Source organism: Thermobia domestica, chromosome 7, assembly GCF_964235325.1.
Source record: "Thermobia domestica chromosome 7, izTheDome1.hap1.1, whole genome shotgun sequence".
NCBI lineage: Eukaryota > Metazoa > Arthropoda > Insecta > Zygentoma > Lepismatidae > Thermobia > Thermobia domestica.
Window position 1 is genome coordinate 66,115,094 of NC_137460.1, and position 19,045 is coordinate 66,134,138.

Genomic DNA, 19,045 nt, shown 5'->3' on the forward strand with positions numbered 1-19,045 from the left:
TAAACGTTGAATACAGTGCACTACAAAGGAGTCATCAAGACTATGTGCCAGCACGTAGCAAAAAAGAGACAGCATTTTGAGAACTCCTTCATATTGCATCACGATAACGCATGTCGTGCGGGTTTTTCTTGATTACGCTACGAAGACTAAAATAAACATTTTACCGCATCCAGCATAAGCCTGGACCTTGCATCCTGTGACATTTGGCTATTTCCAATAGTCCACATTACGTTATCGTCATTTCTTGGCGAACAAAAAAATTATCATTGCAGGGCAAGTTTTCTTGAGTTCGCTACCCGATGGCAAAATTTCAGAGACGTTCACAAAGTAGCAAGAGCGCGTGAACGCATGCTCAGTTGTCAATGGTGCCTATTTTGAAACAAATATGAACGCCTACTCAATATGGCTGATTCTAAATAAAAATGTTCTGGTTTGTAAGTTTTTGTTTCATTTTAATGATTCTTGGAGGGGTCCATGCACATGCTTACCTTTCTAACTGCTATGCAGTCATGACTGCTTGACTATTGCACTCATTTTGATTTCAATCGCAACTTAATGTACTACATTTTTAACATAGTACATTTGTTAGCTAATGGAGATCGCTCTTTTTCTCTACAAGAATTAGCCTTACTTTCTCTGGACAGCCTTTGCACACTCATATCCAAAATTATTGTCGCATGTCTATAAATATGTTGTTACAGGAATATAATTTGATAACGAATTGGCCCGGTATTTCTTATAATGTTAGTATGTGTATAATCGGCAAACAGTACGAAAATAAAGTTTTCTTGTCCATTTAGCAACATTTTGTTTTACTCCCTCTAATTTTCGTATTCATTATTCTTTTTGTATGAAATTTACCACAGATATACATTTCCCGATTATACACATAGAATCAGTATTAAAAGCAACTGCAAAATCATTATCAAATTATATTCTAACAAGAAACTACTTATAGGTATGCGACAATAATTTTGGACATGACTGTACATATTTATCTATTTTTCTTCGAAACAAATCAAAGTTTATATATAATTATGGAATTGTCGTAAGCACTAATAACTCGATTTGGCCCTGGAGTTTATTCGTAATTTAAAGTTACTAATATTTACCTGGTTTGTTTTGAGTTGATTGCAAAACAAAATGGTTCGTCAGATGGAAGATACTGCCAAAAGGAACAACAATCAAATTCTCCGTCATTCGTTGAACAGTTCTTGAAAATGGTACTACATGGTCTGTAACAAATGAAGCAAAATTGCATTACCAATACGTTAAATTCAGTTAGTAAATTGAATTTGAAATCAGAACAAAATGGGCACTTAAAATTTTACATTAAGGAAAATTCATTATACTTGTAAATTCGGTCGATCAGATTGACATAGCAGCACAGATCAGGAAAGGTTACCACGTTTCACATCAGTGCGATGAAACAAAGAATGTAAACGCAGGTTCTATTTTTTATGGTTATGTCTTGTAGGCTAAAGGAGACATGACAATTATTGATAATGTACAGGGTGAGCATACATTCCTGCCCTGATTATAAAAAAATTATTAGGGAATAACCGTTGGACAGAATAACGTAAACTCTGGCCCGTTACATAGGTTAGTATTACAAGTTTTTGTAAAGACCAATAGATGGCATTAGTGCTATCCAAGAGTGACGCAGTACGTTACTTGGCGCGCGCGGGTTAGTTGGCGAAATGGAGAAAGCGCAATGCGTGCTATGGTATCACGCTCTCCCGGCCACAGACATTACTCCACTGGACTTTTTTTAATGGGTCTATCTCAAGGACAGAGTCTATGCCACACCTGTTGCTGACGTCAAGGAACTGAAAGCTAGGATACAAGCAGTTGTGGGTACTGTGACAGAAGACATGTTACAAAACACCTGGTGGGAACTGGAATACCGCTTAGACATTCTCCGAGCTACCAAGGGGGCACACGTTGAAGTGATCTAACGTAAGTGGTCTTTAAAAAAAGTTGTAATACTAACCTATGCAACTGATCAGTATTTACATTATTATGTCAAATGGTTCTTCTGTAATAATTTTTTTGTAATCAGGGCAAGACTTTATGTCCTGGTTGAGGAATAATAATGTGAGAGAACAGAAGTATTATTATTATTATTATTATTATTATTATTAATAATAATAATAATAATAATAATAATAATAATAATAATAATAATAATAATATTAATATTATTATTAAATATTTGCCTTTTGGCAGGTCCCGATGCTAATGAGTTTTTTCTTTCTTCTTTCCTTCTTAATTTTCAGTTTGGACCTGGAAACGTTTCTCGATTTTCAGCTTCATCTTTTAACTCTCAATATTTTCTTATATTTTTCAAATCATCGATCACTTGTGTTCTTCTTCTTCCTATTCCTCGCTTTCCTTCCACCTTCCCTTCTATAACGGTATGAAGAAGATAATTTCTTCACAAGACGTGTCTAATGCAATTGTCCTTTCAACGTAGGATAATGGCTAGATGCGTCCTCTTCTCTCCTATCCGTTTTAAAACGTCTTCGTTTGTCACTCTTTCTGTCCATTTTATCTTCTTCAACTTCCTCCAATACCACATTTCATAGCTCTCTAAATATTTCTTCTCTAACTTTTGTAATGTCCAAGTCTCTGAACCATAAAGTTCAATGCTCCATATATAGCACTTGACCAATTTCTTCCTTAGTCCCATATTAAGGCTGCTAGTTAGGAGTGATCTTTTCTTGTTGAATGCTTCTTTGGCTATGACAATTCTCGTCCTGATCTCTTTGGTAGGGGTACGCGTCTTTCGTCAAAATACTTCCCAGATGTATGAGATGGTCGACCTCTTCAAGTACTCGTTGTCCTACTCTGACACGTAAGAGCGCATTTTCACGGAATATTCTCATGACTTTCGATTTTTCGGTGTTGATTTTCATTCCATATAGTTTCCCAGTGTTAACTATTTTGTCAATCATTTCCTGTAGTCCTTCTTTGGTTCTAGCTATAATAATCGTATCGTTTGCATACCTGATCATGTTAATAATACGCTCTCCAATCTTGAAATCTCCACTTACCATTAATGCTTCCTTCAGTAACTATTCACTGTAAATGTTGAAATACAGAGTACTCTCGAGAAAACCCACGGAGACGATATTGTCAACCAGAAATGCTTACCGGTATGGTTTCGTGTCAAACTAAGATTATCTAGCAGTTTGATAAAGGTAAAGCCAGTGATTAGCATAGTGAAAAGATTATGTCTTGCCGCTAATTAAAACATGAATTAATTAATACTATTGTGTGTTTTGATTTGCGTAGGTAGTTTACAACTCTCTGACATGAGAAGAGTGTTGGATAACCAGCAGTGGCAACACTGTTCTCAAGTCAGAGGGCTGTGTTTGAATACTAAAGGATTTACGTATATGATAAGGGAATGTGCGGCGAGGGGTGAAAGAAGCAGTCTCGTAAAATAGAGCACAAAAGCACCATAACAATAATATTCCGGAAAGACGAATAAAGTAGGAGCAGGCACGTAGTCAGGATTTCGTGAAGGGGAAGGGGTCCGTGACATGAAATACTGTGGTCATCACAAAAGGGGCTCGATCACTCTAAACTATTTTACTGGAACATATATTGGTTCATTTAGTCAGGATTTCGTAACGGGGGGTGGGGGCAGTGACATGAAATTCTGAAAGCCCAGGAGCTCGATCAATATAAACTACTTTACTATCAACATATATCGGTTTGTTAGGACAATAAAATGAGGATATGGTTGGCAACTATTTTAATAACAAACTATGAAGAAATTTCGAGCAAAATAATAAAAAAAAAAGTATTGAAAAAGATTTTGCAATATTTACGTCTTTCTCCTGTTTATTCAAATATATCAATTTTCCTTTCGTTATGTCCTCAATTATCATAAAAAGTACATACTGAATACTGTCTTGTAAACTATCTTCTAATATAAATAAAATAAAGAGTTTGTTTGTGTGTTTCTGTCTGTCTGTCTGTGTGCGGCCTGGGGACCAGACGAGTGGACCGAGAGTTACCAAATTTTGGTCAGGGGTGCCTTGGCCCAGGCCCCAGATCAAAACGAAGCGCTTTTTTTCAAATTTCAAAACAGTGGGGTCTCAGGGGGGCGTTTACCGGAACCGGCTTGGGAACCAGACAAATTGAGTGAGAGTTACCAAATTTTAGTCACGAATACCTTGGTCCAGGCTCCAGACCAGAGTTAAACGTTTTTGTCGAAATTCGAACCAGGGGGTCTCAGGGGGCATTTACCGGGACATGCAAAAGTAGTAGAAAATGACCGATATTTATTTATTTATTTAACAATCACCAGATACAGCTCAGAGGCCATTTTACATTGAATATCCAACAACATTAACAATGGAAAGGATTTGGGAAGGTATCGGCCAGGGCCTGTTTAGTAGGTGCCATCCCGGCATTTGCCTAGTAGGACTGAGGGAAACCCTAGAAAGCCTCAGTCAGGATGGTAGGCAGCGGGATTCGAAGCCACGACCTTCCGAATGCGAAGCCATGCTCTACCACTTGAGCTATTAGTGTCGAATTCATATTTTCGCGGTGAAACCGCTGAAATCAATGGTGAAACTCCAGTCACATTAACTTCCAAATTCACGCTATTCGGCTCCTGGCCGGGGGTCACCGGAGGGGGGGTAAGATACCAAGTCATATAAAACTATTCCAAAATGACCGATATTAGTGTCTAATCCATAGTTTTCGCGGTCGCTGAAATCAATGGTGACACTTCCATTAGCGATGACTTGCAAGTAAGCGGGCCCGGAGTCAGCGGGGGTGGATACCGAGACATGTAAAAAATAGCCCAAAATGGCCGATATTAGTATCAAATCCATAGTTTTCGCGGTCACTGAGATCAATGGTGATACTCCCACAGGCGTTGACTACCAAATACAACCCCTGTGCGAAGCATGTGTATATTCAACTAGTTTCACAATATATGTGTTCCTTTCTCTGTTGAATCAAATGCTAACAGAACTTTCTTTCAACATAATTTTTTGTTTTTATTATTCCGTCAACTACTGTCGGTTCCAAATGACAGGTTAAAGGAGCAACAGAAAATTGTCCTTGAAATAACATGTTTGATACTGCAAGGATGCGATGACGAAAAGTTATGATTAAAAATGTCCACGCTGTTACACAACGGTACTTATGCTTTCGAAAGCTTGTAATCTCCCTGACTAGTAGCAGGAATTCTGAGAATTCCATAACTTTTCTTGAAATTTCAAATTCCCTGACTTTTCCAGAATACCTCGCTTACCTCGCCACCATATTGCAAGTAATACAAATCTTCTCATAAGAAAGAGTAAGCAAAAGCTTCCTGTAGTTTTCTTTTTAATTTTTAACGCTGATCCTTCTTTTTGTCATTTCATTCTGTTTTATCCTTCCTTAATTTTTCATTTCCGGTCTCGAAGGGGGGTCCGGACCCCCCTTGGCTACGTGCCTCGTAGGAGGATTAAGATTCAATTGCCACGTGGAGGCAGTGCAAAAATTCATTTCAGAGACTTCGTGATGGTCTTTTCGCGACAATAAACAAATTAAAGAAAAAAAAGAAACTTTGCGGGAAGGACGACGACACAAGAGAAATTATCGTCCGAGTCGTATGACGATCCGTCCCGTACATGGACAAAGACTGATTCGCTGAGAGAGTACGACGTCTTCCACATGTGTGACAGTAGGTGAAAGAGATGGGAATCAATTATATAGAAGATATGTAACAAGTGTTCTTCTGAACATAAAGCCAGATAAAATTTATAAGAATGTTGCCATTACTTTCTATATAGCCTTGTACGTATATATAAATTAATAGCATTGCTTTTGAGGAGAACATTTTTCATTTTAAGCTGACGTGCATTTGTTTCGTAGTTCAGGAACATTATTTTCTTTCTTCTATAAGCAATTTATTTCAGTACCTCCAAACGATTATCTAACTTTCTAACCAGGTCTTGTTGCTATCAGACCAGATTAAATGATTCACATCCTTAATTACAGTAGATACTCCTACCTCGTTGGATCTTCACAACCTTAATGAGGCATTTCAGTTAGTTAACAAACAAACTGAATACAAAACCAGAAACAAGGCAATTCTAACAACAATTATTTTTCGTAGCTCGAGGAAAGTATATTGATATCTAAAATATACACTAATATCAAAACACCCGGCGGAAGCTCATGCGGTTTGGATCCAAAGTTATACTGTAGGTCCACGTCTTATATACGTGGTCTCGCTGTTGGAAAGAACTCTAAATTAAACTAAAATGAAATCAGATCAAACTTATATCTAAACAGAACATACGCTTTCTATTACTGAAATAGAATTAGAAATAAAAGGAAAAGTCAATAAACTTACATGTTAGTGGTGTTAGGTTCGACGAAACATACCATCAATGCAATTGGAGATGACACATTCCATGTAGAATCATCCGCTTCCATTTCGTATGTCGTTAAACTGTAATAGTACTTCTCCCACAAACTTTGTGTAGTAGATAGTGCAAGGACAAATACTCCAACAAACAAACACAGCCAGAGGAATCTATGAAAGGATCTCAATTAAACAGATGTTACAATAAAATGTATATGACATATTCAATGCACAAATTATTCGAGTCCACTTTCTGGTCATTTTGGATATCATCTTTAAGATGTCTATTTGAAGCTGTTTTCGGATCCCTAAATATTCATCACTAAATATTGTAAATAACTCTTATCATGTTAAAAACAAGTGATAACTTTTCCGTATACTTAAAGCTCTTAGCTAGTCTCACCTCAACTTTTGTTTTAAATAACTTAAAGACAGTAAGTAATGTAGAAAGTTAGACAGGTAGTATCGCGTCGTGTCGTTTCGTCCCAAGTAGAGTTTCGTCCCAATTCAACGAAGACGAAGATTAGGTTTCGACCCGCCACCTGATCGAGTAGCGTTTCGTTCAGTAGTTACACACAATGACACAATCACACACACACACACACACACACACACACACAATGATTATGAAGCCGCGCAGTTAATTCATAGATTACTTTATTAAATTTTTATAAAATAAAACATCCATGGAATTACCACACACGGCCTTAAAACTTAAAAGTAAAAAAGTAAAAAAGTAAAAAAAGGAAAAGAAAAAGAAAAGCGAACGCCTTGTCACTTATTAAATGATGTTCGAATATTCTTCACTATGAATAACTTCGTCCAATATTTTCACTTGCTACAAATTTGACTTGGGGCGAAATGCTATTGGGACGAAACACTACTACACTGGGACGAAATGCTACGGATTTTTCATTGGGACGAAACACTACGAAACCGGTAGTATGTACGGAATGCTATTGTTTAGGCGAAATGTCAGTTCAATTAGCAGAGAAATTCGGAGTTATTGATGAAAGAGCCTTAAGCGTTCCGTACACACTTCTCTATTTTCCTCACAACTTTGGTAATTGTAGTTAATTGCCTTGTGCTATGAGCGCCGCATATATTTAGTCAATTAAATTAATTTTACCAGGCAATTAGAATAGTTAAACCTTAATGTTTCTAAAATTAATTTATTTACGTGTGTGTTGAGAACAATGTCCTTTAATTAAAATACATAAATTTACTTTTCAATTGTAAATATATTACATGAATAGCAAAATAACTGAAAAGACATAGTCTATTTTTCATCCCTCCATGCAGTGCGTAATATTCGTAAGGATTACTACTAGCAGGCTATTTCCAAATATATACTAAAATACACACGCAGAGTTATATTCAACAAAGTTCGAGTTACAAAAACTTTAATATTTCAAACATTCTTCTTCTAAGCAGGCCAGGTGGGTGACGACTTGCGACACTTATTTCTTGACGTCTGAAGAATTTATGAAAAAAATTGATATGATATAGTATCAAAATTGGGAGATGATTTCAAAATACATTCCGGTCTCATGAATTTACCAGAGTAAAAATTTAGTTATTTGAAATTTCCTAAAAGGAGCTGTTAAAATGATTAATAGTGAGATATAAAATTACTACTTGACCTCAGAGCTCCTTCGGTTAAGCGGCTAGCGTACGCATTTATGGCATGGAACACTCGGGTTCAATTCCAGGCTTGAGCACATGTGGTTCGGATTTGACGTTAATCAGTAGGTCCAAGTCTCATATAGCCTCGCTGCTGAAAGAGACGCTAAACTCAAAATTAACTCAAATCAACTACTTTATCTGAACGATATTTTTCTGCTAAACGTATAAGAGAAAAAATACATATAACATTTCAGCCAATAGAGTATTGCTATCACGTTAGCTTTCCTTAAAATTACTACAAAAACAGTACCGTGAAATTTCGCATGCTATGTTTTATTACTGTATTATTCGAAAATAAGTTCAGTACATCTTTACGGTTTGTTTTAACTTCCGTAAAATATTTAACTTATATTAACTGAATAAAACATGAAGAATTTACTTAAAATCTTACTCCACTTATCACACATGCTGGACAAATTTAGCAAATAAAAGAAATTAATTTGTGGTATACCCATTCTTAAACAGAAATTCAACTCCTGTATTTTTTTATTAAGATCACCCAGGCATATTAGCTGAGAATATCGATTAAACCAACAAGAAATAAAACTGATTTTCGGGTAGCGTTAGTACGTAGTGTTGCCCACCAGCCTTCAAATAAAATTTTCTCTTCTCGTACCTTCTCGATTCTCGGAAAACTTCTCGCTTTACCTCAGTTTTTTCTTGTTTTTATTTTGTAAATTTATGTACAAAGTTTACCCTCTGAATTATTTTAAATTTTTCTTCTACTAGTTTTCAGAAACTTTCCATGTTACAAGAGAATCTATCAAACTATATTTACTATTATAGTATTTACGGTGAAAATGCACATTCGGGGAAAATGCGCGGTACTATGCGCATTCGGAGAAAATGCGCAGTACTATGTTTAATCCTAAATTGGCAGTATTGACTAACATGGTGAGTGTTGTGTTGAAGGGAGAGGTATAAAGGAGTTGTAGCAGGCAAACAGGACAAATTTCGATGCTACCTAGACTTTCAAATGTTATTGGTGTATTTCAGTAGTGTTTATTATAACATTAGGATGTGGTACAAACGATTACTAGGAGAAATCTGTGTGTAGTTGTGATAATCAAGAGACATGCTTGTCAAGTACAAAGACCTGGCGTACACATGAGCGTAACAAGACCAGTGTGTCAGTCTTGCTAACCACAATGTTTATTTATGTTTTGGGGGAAAATGCACAGATCCATGTACGGGTAAAATTCGCATATGCGCAAATTGCCCCAACAGTGTTATTTGAACAAAATTACGAAGTATTAAAACATACTTAAAATGTAGCCTGGGTACGTGATAGGTTAATATATAATTTCAGTCACATATATAAAAAAAAGGCTTGTGTGAAAAAAGCAAACACATAAGATAACTTTGAATTTGTAAAGCAGACAGAAACATCCGTTCACCTAATATGAAAACTAATAAGCCTAAATAATGTATATCAATAAAATGGAAATGAGAGAGTGCGGAACGGAAGTCAGTGTGGTAAGTAAATTGTTGTGAGTCAGATGAAAAAAATCACCATTCTTAGACGCCAGGGGGGAGGGATAAAAGATGAGGCATCATCATAGTAAATATATGTGTATCTTATTTCACACAAAAGTGCAGATGAAACCCCGAGCTCTTTTTCTTTACTGTAACCACAACGAAGAGACGGATTTGGGAAGGACGTCGATCATAGCTAATTTACAAGATATCATCCCGACATTTGCCTAGAGTAAGAAGAACTCTGGAAAACCAGACAGTATGGTATGGCGATGGGTTCGAATCCATAACATTCTGAATGCTAAACCAAGACACTATGAGTACTGAAATTACTGTGAATGTGTCGTGAATCATAGGTATAGTTAATTGGCTTAACATGTTTCTTCTTCTTTGTATCATTTCAGAAAAATGGTTAGAAATTACAAGAGACGTATGGAGAGAGATGCGTATGGAAAGGAACAAATTCAAGAAGCGTTGACCGCCATACGGGAAGGTATGAAAATTTACACAGCTAGCATCGCATACGGTGTACCACATAGAACTTTTCAGCATAGATTAAAGAATAATCAAGATTATAAACCAAAGTTAGGGTGTCCAGTTGCCCTTGGTGCTGCGGAACAGGACTTGGTGGACCATTTATTAAGATTGGAAAGTAAGGGGTTTTCACTTACTATGGCAGATGTGAAACGAATAGCCTATCAATATTGCGAAATGAATGGACTAAAACACCTGTTTAATATCTCAATGAAGAGTGCTGGTTGTGACTGGTTATATGCATTATTACAACGACACAGAAACTTCAGTGTTCGCAAAGCCCAACCACTCTCTTATGCTCGATCTGAACGGAAAAATGTAATCTGTTCTACAGACTTCTGGATAAAGTAATGGAGAATGAGGACGGAAGTCGACTACTAGCATCGCATGTGTTCAACTGCGACGAAACAGGCATCCAGCTGATTCACAATCCGGGAAAAGTCTTGGCTGCGAAAGGGAAACGGACAATACACGCAGTGACAACTGGAGAGAAGGGAGAGACGGTGCCAGTGATGGCATGTGTCAGTGTTAGTGGATCATTTATACCGCCATTTGTTATTTTTAAAGGTGTCAGAATGCGCGAAGAATTTTATAATGGGATGCCCCCTGGGTCTGTTGTAGTGATGTCCGAGTCGGGCTATATGACAGATGCAATCTTTCTACTTTGGCTGAAACATTTTCGTGAGCACAAACCTTCTGGTCTGTTGTTAGTGTTGGACGGACACACTACTCATTATAACAGCATCGAAGCTATTCAATTTTGCATGGACAATCAGATTTCGTTGTTATGTTTGTCGAGTCACACAACTCATTTGTTACAGCCACTGGACAGAGCAATATTTAAGCCTCTCAAAGTGTACTGGAACGATAAATGTGCTTCTTTCTTTTGCCAGACACAGGACGAAAAGTCAGTAAACGTGTGTTTGGGAATCTTTTGCTGAAGCTTGGGGAAAGGCTGCTAATGTTGACACTGCAGTAAATGGATTTCGAGCCTTTTTAATATTTTCAGTGAACCCAGACGCTTTGCCAGCTAGCGCATTTGATACTGCAACTGAAGCTAGAGATGTATCTACTGGTGGTGAGTACTCCATGATAATTATTAGTAGGATAAAATGTTATTCTCTAGACTCTATTTGCATTTTTTATTTGTATCTAAATCACCACTAGAGTGATCGCCTTTGGTGCGCGTGATTGTGGGTTCAAATCCTGCTGAGAGCTTAAAGCCTCGGATACTATCCTGAGAAGTGGCTGAGATGACACTTTAGGCAGTAGTCCCCGTCTCATTTAGCTACGGTGCTGACAAAGGACGTCAAATTGTAATCAACCAACGCACATCCAATATGTTATGGCAAGGATGCAAATAAGCAACAAAATTTTACAAGCTCAAGAAAAAAGCTACTAGCGCATATCCCATAATAGAAACCACTTATTTACCTTCTGTATGATATTAAGTACTGGCCCGCACGGATAAACCACTCGCCCTGGGTGAGTCTGCGAGTGGTTATTTTTATCCCTGCGTTAAAGTATGGCACTCTTGGTTGCCTATCCAATATGTCTGAAACAATATTTTACACTTCCACCTTTTCGATATCTAGTTTCATATGTTTCACCAATATCGACATTTAGTAAAATGTTGATGTTATAAATAGAGTTTAAGTTATGATATTTATTTAATTCATTGTAATTTAGTAGCAAAAATTTTTTGTTGTGTAAATCTTTGTTTTGTCCTTAATATTTACAGACCCAACAACATTTTCAATGTAAGGTATTGTTTGCGTAGGAATGGAGGTTTCTTCTGTTAGCGTGATGAATTTTATTCACTGCTTTCTATTTACATCGGAAATATTTATTAAGTAAAGTATCATGGCCAGTCCAACAGAACATTACGCTGCCGGCTCTTCATGTGCGTAGTCGGTGTTTCAGGGATTAACTCTTTTGTATTATTTTATTCTACAGGCTTAGCACAGGTTGCACATGAACCAAGACTCACTCAATCTCCAACAGCAGAAAGTTTGGTTACTTGACCAGAGTCGACCTTTTCTGCTTCATCTGAACATGAGATGAGACGTTTTGCTGACATATGTCCAGTTCCCGCCAGAGACGGTGCACGTCGAACATCTCCACGATATGCACAAGCGCTGATATCTTCAGGTCATCTTACTTCCCTCGTCACGAAGAAGCTCAAGAAACCTGAATGGCTTCAAGTAAAGAATGGTTCAAAGTTGGGAGTGCAGACGATACATCAAACTAATCGCTCTGCAGACGGCTCATGCGCAGCCCATTCCAGTAGTGTCACAACTGATCCAAACAACTAGCGTGGTGTTTGCTGTCGTTATTACTTCGCTCCAGATTCTGTTCGTTTAGGTGACTGGGTTCGGTGTGCGCAATGTCTTCAATGGTGCCATGAAAATGTGTTACACTATCTCTGGACAACAGTATGTGGTTTACTTGTGGTACTTGTTTACAATGATATACTGTACGTCAATCTGTACCAGCACAAAATTAAATGGGAATAGAGTAATGCAATAGATGACTTCGGGCTAGATAAATTGTTTATGCGATAAGAAATGCTAGTTAATGATAAAGCAAAAATGGTTATACTGTTGGATTTATGGTAAAATTTGCTATTAATAACGTGTCAATGTTATGTGTTTTGTTTGAAACTTTTGCCTGATTCAAAATGGCGGATTTGAACATGGCCGCCATCAAGGCAACTCTTACCATAGACCTAATATTTATCCACCTGCTTTTTATTTAATTATTATAATTAACACAAAATTTACAAGGTGCGGTAAAGGACTAACATATTTGCTGTAACAATATTTAATTTCCCTGTAACTTTTTACCAATTGCGCGTAAATCAAAATTAACGTCACCATTGTTTTTCTGATTAAATTTGCGCCTTAAATCATGTATCACATGACCCTATTCCTATTTTAAAAACTTAACCTTAATTCAAAATGGCGGATTTCAAGATGGCCGCCGTCAGGTATACCCTTACTATATGTCTTCCCCCTAGTCTTAATATGTACCCATATATCTGTTATTCACCTTTTGTCGTTACAAAAGGTCTTACAGGGCTTTTACCTCCAACTGTATGAACACTATTCTGTACTTTCATTTGATGTTCTGGTAGCTGTATCTCCTAAACCCCTAGAGCTTCGCACCTACAACTTCACTGATATACTGACCACATTTAGTACTACTTTCTCATATGTGTCTCAGTCCGCAACTCGATTCACCCAAACGTAAGGTTTACTTGTGAGTCTCAAGTGTATATATATATCATAACAACTCGCAAGACTACATCGAAACCAGAAATGATTGAATTTACTAGTACTTCTACTTTCAGATTTTCGTAGAGCAGAAACTGATGTTCAGAAGTAATTTTTTACAATCCATTCAGAGCCCCAAATATATGTTTTATCTCCTCCCTTAACCTTCTATTTAAACCGGAAACATGGAAATAAACGACTTTTTTTGTTTCAAACTTAAAAATCATATCGCCATAAATGAAATATAGTATACTTATAGATGTATTGCATTAAATTTGAGTATTAAACTCGCATAGTTTTTGAATCGTAGTTTCACACTGTGAAACGATACTGACTTGTTTCTGTTGTGTTGTCTTGAGTTACATCTCAGCAAAATATTTAAAAATGTCCATCATGTGGTTTACATCTACACTCTCGGTACTCGTTGTGGTTGGCGGGATCACGTAAACATAACGAATAGTCGATAATTATAATTAATTATAGCTTTTAATTAAGCACAATTTTAGGCGATAGCGTTCAGCGGGTCGATGGCTTAGATGGAACTACTTCGAGCATAGGCATCCGAAGGAGAGGGCAGGATTGGGTTAAAGCCCACCCACCGCAGGGTCACGAAAATGTATTATGTTTTAAAAAATATGTTTTTAATACAAATGAAAATACCAAATGTAATACAACAACCAGGGATTTGAGCCCCCCTAGAAAATTGTCTTCGGGCGTCCATGACTTCGAGTAATAGTTACATCTCTAAGTTTATATTAACATAACGACAAATTAGTATAAAAACAAGGTACATGGAAGAAAATCTCCATTGAAGTAATATCGTATAAATTAAATATGAAAATCTTTGTGTGTAAACATACTCTAAATTATTTTTGTAAATTTGCGCTCAAGTAAAATCAGGAGTGAGTCTAGGACGGGTTCCTGGAAGACGGAGAAGAAGGGTTCGGTTAAAAATTTTGTCACTGAAGGGAGTAATGACCCTTCTTCCTCCCATCCGGGTCCTCCTAAGAGTAAAATTAATGTTTAAAGAAAACGTACCTTAACGGAAAGCAAGGAGCTCCTGTGATATGTTTAACTCCATCTAAGGAAGAGTATTCACAGTATTCTTTGATGACGTCACATACAGTATCATAAGCAGTGCAGTTATACCTTTTTCTACCTCTTGAGCACCTGTTAGAAAAATAATATTTATTTTTGTCGCTGAATTTCAAGTAGAAATAAAATAAATGTTTTAAGATACAAAGAGTAACTTTTTACCGTGATATGTAAAAAAATCTTATATACTATAAAGGACCCCGCACTTTTCTTATGGAAAGTGGCTTTCGGCTAATGTTGTTGAAACTTCGCTGGTTGATAGTTCTTAACATGTGGATCAAAAGTCTCAATGGGTACAAAGACCGAAATCCACTCCTTCCCCCGAAAAACCGCCTCCAAGTAGCTGGAGGGGATTGAACTGATTTCAGCATGTAAAACAATTTGTTGTTTTAATCAACTCAACAAGGACCCCAAACAACCACATGTTAGACTATCAAACTACCCCACTTAACACCGCCCTTTGCCCCCCACATATCCCCCCCGCGAATTACCTTAGGGATGTTCCATATTACTGTAGTTTATAGTTGCTCGTATGTGTTGAAATACCTACAGTTTTGGTCTCACCGACGATATAATGGGTTTCACGTATCGCTGATTACGAATCTGAGGTGAGAGTTCTAGAATTCAAGATGGATGATCAATATGGCGGATCAAAAACACGAAACTACTGAATGTAGCCACAAATAGCTGTTTACTAGGGTATTTTGGGTCGTTGGTTACGAATCTGAGGTCAAAACTCTTGAATGCAAGATTGCAGATCCAATATGGTGGATAAAAACATCGAAGCCATAAATCGTAGTAGACTAGAGTGTTTTTAGATCGCTGTTTAAGTACGCAACGTTCTTTGATACTTCAGCCACCATGTTGAATTATTCTGCACCCTTGCTCTTTACCAAAACCCACCACAGATATCTTAATGCTGAACGGTATTAAAATAATTCATCAATTATCTGTTCATTATTTTCATCATTTCGGTTTGCAGCATCTAATGTGGTACTTAGCAATGAGTCATCGGGATATCTAATATTCTGTAAATGTCGTGCATGGCCTAAATACCACAAGACATTTGCAACGTGCGCACATGTACCTAATGTACGAGCACCGCTTTGACATGTACAGTAGTAACCTTGAATAACATTTTGATCATAATCCTGGTCATTGTGTTAGTAGAGAGAGGATACCGCGATGCAATTCCTTTACTGGAATATTTAGGAATTGATCATAGAATGCCCGCACTCCTACTACCACGTGAAAGACAAGTATCAACAGAAGATGCGAATACTTCTCGACTAGTTACTAAAATTCGATGGATAGTCGAGGCAAGAAACGGGCATCTAAGATCTGTTTTTAAGTTTCTAGCACAAACGTTGAATCTGCAACATGCAAAGAAACTGTATAGTTTCTATCGTATAGCTGGAGCTATTTTGAACAGATACCATCCCGTTATTTTCATGCAAGATGCAACCATTGACTTAGCAAGAGAAATGAGAAATAGGTCAATCATGCCGAACGTTGTTAAAAGAAGAGTGGAGGTAGATAATCTTATTAGAAGGAACGGTCAATGGGTACCGCTGAATGATCAAGGCCTAATTGATTTCTCTGTACTTAACTTAAATTACTTACGAGATTTGACTGTAGGCACATATCAAGTAGATCTATTATCCTCTTACGTCCAAGATAAACTAATACGAGATAAGGATGAGCAATTCCAGCTTGACGAAAACGTAACTGAACCGGGATTCCTGCGCATACGTCTCTACTCAAGGTTCCGCAATGCAACTAAGCATCAAGTTTTCATAGCATATGTAGCCAATGATGAAGATGACCAGGATTATGATCAGAATGTTATTCAAGGTTACTACTGTACATGTCAAAGCGGTGCTCGTACATTAGGTACATGTGCGCACGTTGCAAGTGTCTTGTGGTATTTAGGCCATGCACGACATTTACAGAATATTAGATATCCCGATGACTCATTGCTAAGTACCACATTAGATGCTGCAAACCGAAATGATGAAAATAATGAACAGATAATTGATGAATTATTTTAACACCGTTCAGCATTAAGATATCTGTGGTGGGTTTTGGTAAAGGGCAAGGGTGCAGAATAATTCAACATGGTGGCTGAAGTATCAAGGAATGTTGCGTACTTAAACAGCGATCTAAAAACACTCTAGTCTACTACGGTTTGAGGTTTCGACGTTTTTATCCACCATATTGGATCTGCAATCTTGAATTCAAGAATTTTGACCTCAGATTCATAACCAACGACCCAAAATACCCTAGTAAACAGCTATTTGTGGCTACATTCAGTAGTTTCGTGTTTTTGATCCGCCATATTGATCATCCATCTTGAATTCTAGAACTCTCACCTCAGATTCGTAATCAGCGATACGTGAAACCCATTATATTGTCGGTGAGACCAAAACTGTAGGTATTTCAACACATACGAGCAACTATAAACTACAGTAATATGGAACATCCCTAAGGTAATTCGCGGGGGGGGATATGTGGGGGCAAAGGGCGGTGTCAAGTGGGGTAGTTTGATAGTCTAACATGTGGTTGTTTGGGGTCCTTGTTGAGTTGATTAAAACAACAAATTGTTTTACATGCTGAAATCAGTTCAATCCCCCCCAGCCATTTGGAGGCGGTTTTTCGGGGGAAGGAGTGGATTTCGGTGTTTGTGCCCATTGAGACTTTTGATCCACATGTTAAGAACTATCAATCAGCGAAGTTTCAACAACATTAGCCAAAAGCTACTTTCCATAAGAAAAGTGCGGGGTCCTTTCACACTTTTATTAATAAATCAGTTTTCTTAATGTATTATTGTTTCTTGGTGCTTTACTTAACAAAGCAGTGTAGTAATGAATAATTATGATTTTTGAGAAAAAGTAAACAGAATAAGAAAAATTATAAGCAAAAAGCCTTTATTGTTATGAAACTTTAGTCGGTCAAATCATTACGCAAAGAAAAATCCGGGAGAAATTAACCTCTTAACTGCCAACGACGATTTAACTCGTCATGAGAATTTTGTTTGTAGTCTGACAGTCTGACGACTATGTTCGTCATAATAAGATTCGTATTCGGCGTGACGAATTAGTACGTATCGTATTGGGCATGGCGTGGAACGTAAAAGATTTCATTTTATTTCATAATATGTATATTTAACAAATTTATTAACCATTCACATGTAACTTTCTCATTTGGAAACTCCCCAGTTAACAAGTTAAAGGATAAATGACTCGAAAAATTTATAGGAATATTCACAAAAGTATGAAGTTTGAATAAGAGAAAACTACTTATTTCTGCTATGAGCATACAATGCATACTTCATGTACAATCCGCGGCAAAAAACCTGCAACATGAGCATATAAGTTTATTGTGAAATGACGAAGTCTTTTGCTCCAAAATAAGTGTGCACGGGAGGAGGCCGAGGTTTATCCTGGCGTGATTCGTTCCACTTAGACGTTATGTTCATTCCTTGTGCTGTTAGGTGTAGTTTCACAATAAACTTACATCCTCATGTTGCAGGTTTTTTGCCGCGGATTGTACAATTCCAATACGCAAAGTCGATCAATATCTTCAGTTGAAATCACTGAAAATTACAGAAAATGGCTAATTAAAAGTCAAAAAGTGTGAATCTGCGCTTGGAGCCATTCTAGTAGCAATATTACAATGCATCTGTAATAAGTTGTCTCTGTGGTCAAGATGGTTTAGTACTGCTGTTGAAATTTTAGATTCAAAAGGCGGCAATTCGAGCCTTACTTCCAAACGTTTCTTTTTCGATATAGTACAGGAAGTTCTTTTAATAAAGACTTCCATTTTGAAGTACTTTGAAAACCAAAATCAGATGAACTGTCACGTTTAAAACTCAATCACATTAATTTCCCATGTCAATTGTTGACATACGAAGACGAAGACGCAAAATGAGGAACGTTAACACTGATATAATGAGAAATATATTTCTGATTTGAATACCGACCACACTTCCTAAATAAAAATTGTTCAACTTCGTGATGCTATTTCTACACACACACACACACACACACACACCGCACACACACACACACACACATATATATATATATATATATATATATATATATATATATATATATATATATATATATATATATATATATATATATATAAATCACACACACACATATAAATAATAATATATATTATTTATATAATATATAATCGCTCCTTCCTTGAGTTTGAGAATCATATGCCTTTTTAATAAATGATATACTAATATACTAAAAAAAAAATGTGAAACTCTTTCTTAAGTATGTTCGTTCCCTCACTGGAATTCTACGGTTTATGTTGAAAGTATACGTTGAAAACAATGGAACGTAGCTTATCATATTTTTTGACTTGAAAAAATAAAAAAACTGCAATTTCATCGTAATAATTAATAAACCTACTGTTCCTGCCTGAAATATTCTATTAACTAACTAACTAACTCTATGGCTTATGGAAAACGGAGGTTCAATGCCGCGTTCACAAAAGCTCTCCACTGACTTCTATCCTTAGTTAATTGCATCCAGCTTCTACTTTGTATTCCTATCTCTGCGAGATCCATCTTAATATTGTC